We start from the raw sequence: 5368 nt of genomic DNA on the forward strand, positions 1-5368 counted from the left end.
TCCCTCAGGTCAACTGTGTTACCCTCCATTTCTGACTTCCCCCAGGTCACATGGAGCTCTAGGGAAGATGGCGGAGGAGCTGCCCCAACAGCTCTCTCAGGCCATTGATGGTCCTTGCTTCTCATAGCCTGTGGCAGACATTCGTTGCTGCTCCTTCGATTATGTAACAAAACATTTCAGTGATTTTTTTCTGTTCAGCTGCCAGCCAACCTTGCCCTTCACTAAGATATTCCATTCCACACACCCCTCTCCGTTCCCTATTTTATCATCATTTCCCCATAGCAGACATTCAAGTGGTTTTGGGGGAAAGGGGCTGGGTTGCCCACTTCATTTCTGTTGGTACAAATATATAGGTTTCTCGGGAAAGAGGCTGCGTTGCCCACTTTGTTTCAGTTGGTAAAGGTAAAGGGACCCCTGACCATTAGGTCCAGTCGTGGCCGACTCTGGAGTTGTGGCGCTCATCTCGCTTTACTAGCCGAGGGAGCCGACGTACAGCTTCCGGGTCATGTGGCCAGCATGACTAAGCCGCTTCTGGCGAACCAGAGCAGCGCACGGAAATGCCGTTTACCTTCCCGCCGGAGTGGTACCTATTTATCTACTTGCACTTTGACGTGCTTTCGAACTGCTAGGTTGGCAGGAGCAGGGACCGAGCAACGGGAGCTCACCCCGTCGCGGGGATTCGAACCGCCGACCTTCTGATCAGCAAGCCCTAGGCTCTGCGGTTTAACTCACAGCACCACCCGCGTCCCTTCAGTTGGTGTATACACACACACACACACACACACACACACACAGTGGTTACATACACTTCAGGTTAAATCCGCTTCAGGTTACCCAGAAATAGTGCTTCAGGTTAAGAACTTTGCTTCAGGATGAGAACAGAAATCGTGCTCCGGCAGTGCGGCAGCCGCAGGAGGCCCCATTAGCTAAAGCGGTGCTTCAGGTTAAGAACAGTTTCAGGTTAAGTACAGACCTCCGGAATGAATTAAGTACTTAACCTGAGGTACCACTGTGTGTGTGTGTGTGTATATATATACATATATATATATATATATATATATATATATATATATACACACACACACACACAGTCCTACATCATGTTATGTCCGCTTCATGTTACGTTCTTTCAGGTTACGACCCGCAGCGACCTGGTAGTACTGGACAGGGTTACCTCTGGGTTTCGCCGCTCGCGCATGCGCAGAAGTGCAAAATGACGTCGCACGCATGCACAGAAGCGGCGAATCGCAACCCGTGTGTGCACAAATGCACCGCTGCGGGTTGTGTGCTTTTCATGTTGCAAACGGGCCTCCAGAATGGTACCAGAGGTACCACGGTGTATGTGTATATATATGTGTGTGTTTGTGTAGGATAACTCCTAGATGCCAAGACCAAAGTATGGGACAAGTATTCATTGGTGAGAGAAGCCCAGCAGAGATTTAAAGTCACAAAATATGCAGCAAAGGAAAGCGTGGAAATATAAGCTGTTGGGCCTTTAAAATATTCACTTCCAAGTGAATCCCAAAATTTCCCTCTTCCCCTACAATAGGAAAAGACCACATGTTTGGTAAGTTAAAAATGGGTTTACTTACAAACTCTTCAAAGCTCTGATTCATGTGCTTTTCCATACATCAGTCGGAAAAGTTGCACAGACAGTGAAACTCAAGAGTGGTTGGTGAGAGCCATGCGGCTGAGCTGGAGCAACCGGTTTCTCAGGTAGACCGGGAGGAACAGTAGACTTAATTTCCTATTTCCTCCCAAGGTAAGGGAAGTGACATAGCTAAGCCTGGCAGCAACAGCTTGCTCCATGGTATTAACTCCTTCATGCATTAATTCGACTTTAGCATGTTGCTTATATGTGGGTGGTTATTCCACAGTTTTGTTCCCGTCCCCCCTGTCTTGGCAAAATATTTTTTACACTTCTGCAAAGCTTGGCGTTCTCCCCAACATGCTGATTCCCCTCATTCCTTTCCAAGTGTAAGGTTACCAGATTTTTTTCAATGACTCCAGGGACACAATCAATCAATCAATCAATCAATACTACATGTTCGGGACATTGATGCTGCAGCGATGGCGGTGGCAGAGGGGCGGCCGCCACCTTGACCTCAACCGCCATGTTTCCCCTTCCTCCGAGGCTTCTATCGCCTTTCTCCATGAGCCTCGGCAGCCCCTGAGTTGTTGGTTCATCGGTGGTGGTGGTGGGGAAGCAGTGCGCAGTGGGTCAGGCATGGAAGGCGGAGAAGGAGGGCTGAGAGCGGCGGCGAGGCTCGGGCAGCGCGATGCCTCCCTTCCCATAGGAGCAGCCCCAATCCCATTCCTACTTGCGTGCAAGCAGGAAGGGGCAGGGATCCCTCAGCTGGGAAGGGAGGCTTCCCGTTGCCTAACCGAGAGATCCCTGCCCCCTCCTGCTTGCACGCAAGTAGGAGTTGGGAGGCTGCTCCGATAGGCAGCATGAAGCCTCCCTTCACAGCTTAGTTGCTGGGGTCAGGGAAGGTGGAGGCATCCCGGAAGCTGCATCTTGGAGCCCCTGCGCCACCATCATATGGGGACTTCTGAGCAGCTCCTGAAGCCAGCCAGAGCCAACTGCTCCGGGCTGCTGAGACTGCCGCTGCTGCGTTTCCCGGGGACATTAGATGAAATCCGGCGACATTCCGGGGATGGAATTTGTCCGGGGACTTATTCACAAATCGGGGGACTGTCCCCAGGAAACAGGGACGTCTGGTAACCCTATAAAAGTGGCTTTGTTTAGGACTACAATCATGTTGGCACGTACCCATGGAGTTCCCTATTAGAGGGAACAATTAATAATAATAATAATAATAATAATAATAATAATAATAATAATAATAATATCTTTATTGTCATTGCCCCCTCTCAGGGACAACGAAATTACCTGACTGCTCCATAAAAACACTAATTAAAACAATACAGTATAGTACAGCAAGGAAGATTAGATGACTTTCAAAGTCCAGGCTTCCCATTCAGGGCCGAGATCGCTCTGGAGAAGAAGCTGTTCTTAAGACGGCTCGTTCTTGTCTTCATCGTCCTGTATCTCCGTCCCGACAGCAGGAGCTCGAAGAGACAGTGACCAGGATGCGATGGATCTTTTACTATGTCCAGTGCCTTCCTATGGCACCTTGTGGCATAAATCTGCTCTAAGGTGGAGAGTGGGCAGCCAACAATGCTCTCTGCTGCCTTAACAACTCTGCACAACCCCATCCTGTCCTGGGTAGTACAGCTTCCGTACCACACACATAAGCCATAAGTGAGCACGCTCTCAATGGCACAGTGATAGAAGGCAAGCAGCAGTTTCTGCGGAAGATGGTTTTTCCTTAGAATTCTCAAAAAGTACAGTCTCTGCTGCGCCTTCTTCACAAGCCCCCTTGTGTTGACACTCCAGGACAGATCCTCCTGTAATTCAATGCCCAAAAATCTGAACGTTGTTACCCTCTCCACACAGACCCCATCAATCAAAAGTGGCTGGATATTGCTCTCAAAACCAGCAGGCATATTAAAATATTAAAAGTGAGTGAGACAGGTCCGTCCCTCCTGCAACCTAAAATCAATAGTCCTGTTTTGTTCCATAGTTTGACCTTTAAAGATAGTTTAACAGAAGGGCATTGCGCCATCACAGGAACATAGGAAGCTGTCTTACAGGAGTCAGACCATTGGTCCATCCAACTCAGTATTGTCCGCACTGATTGGCTCTTCACAATTCATGCTCAGACCTTCCTGAAGATGTCAGAACTTGAACCTGGGAACCTCTGCATGCAAAGCAGGAAATTTACCACTGAGCTACAGGTCGATTTTGCAGCAGGTTGTGAGAGCCACTGCTTATGTACCCCCAAATGACACCACCCCTGCAAGAAGAGGTGTAGGTGTCAGCAGGCTTGAGGGTAAAACCCATCTTCAGAAAGATAAGAAATATTTAGAGGGGGGTGACCCCAAACACAACCCGTTGTGGAAATGTGCCTGTTCAGTGGCCGTAAAAATGACTGTTGGGAGTGGAAAACCAGGCTTTTGCCTCCTTACCTGTGGGTTCTTTTTAGCCTTGAGCTTAGGATGAAAATGGCATATATCTGGGGTGGCTAGTACCTATGGCCCTCTAAACATGATGGAGAAAGTTGTAGCTTTAAGAAATACAGTTTATTCCCCTATGTACACCTTCAGTCTGCATGCATGGAGTCCAGATCTTACAACATGGTCATTTCAAGAGGGGCTTGTCCCCCACAGCAGTCCAGGGCATCTTTCCCAGCCAGCCTTCAGCCAGCCTGCCCAAGATGGATCCCTGTTTTTCTTCTCTCCCGTTCTTCTTCCCAGCACAGCATGCTAAAGACTCTTGTTTCCTGTGGCCTCATACCCAGTTACCCCAGCAACCTTCCAACCCCCCCATTCTCTGTTCACACCTCAGGGCAAGGGGAGAAAGGACAGCTCTCTTACATTGCCAAGGAACTTCAATGGCCCTCTATTGTAGGAGTCGGCAAGGTTTATCTCGCCTCGGCCAGTTCACTCCAGCGGAGATTCCTCCGTGGGCTTGAGCATGCGCACCCACGATTCCCAGTGTCTGTGTCTGCACAGATGCGATTTTTGGCGTCTGCGCATGCGCAATTTCCAGAGCTGCAGAAGCGAGTACCCGCGCTGCGCTACGCCGGTTTAGCGCGGCACGCGGGGACGTGCCAAGCAGGCAGCTCGGTTCGGGGGCCGGTTAAATGACATCCGTGGGCCGCTTGTGGCCCACAGGCCTTAGGTTGCCAACCCCTGCTCTATTGTTTCTTAACGGTCCCAGCTTGGCCAAGTTGTTTTGCATAGGCTGGCCCAGGAATTCCATTGCAGCTTGTATTTCTCCCTCCGCATCCCAAATAATCAACATCCTAAAGGTAAAAAGGTAAAGGGACCCCTGACCATTAGGTCCAGTCATGGCCGACTCTGGGGTTGCGGCGCTCATCTCGCTTTACTGGCCGAGAGAGCCGGCGTACAGCTTCCGGGTCATGTTGCCAGCACGACTAAGCCGCTTCTGGCGAACCAGAGCAGCGCACAGAAAGGCCGTTTACCTTCCCGCCGGAGCGGTACCTATTTATCTACTTGCACTGGCATGCTTTCGAACTGCTAGGTTGGCAGGAGCAGGGACCGAGCAACGGGAGCTCACCCCGTCGAGGGGATTCGAACCACCGACCTTCTGATCAGCAAGTCCTAGGCTCTGTGGTTTAACCCACAGCGCCACCCGCGTCCCTAATCAACACCCTACCATTTATTAATTTCTAGGAGGGGAGGGGGGAATCCCCTCCCAAATCTATAGCGATGCACTAAACGCCAGTGCAACTGGGCAGTGCCAGGATCAAGGCTTCGCGTCGCAGAGAAGCAAAGAATG

The sequence above is a fragment of the Podarcis filfolensis genome (assembly GCF_964270895.1).
Source record: "Podarcis filfolensis genome assembly, chromosome: 10".
Classification (NCBI taxonomy): Eukaryota; Metazoa; Chordata; class Lepidosauria; order Squamata; family Lacertidae; genus Podarcis; species Podarcis filfolensis.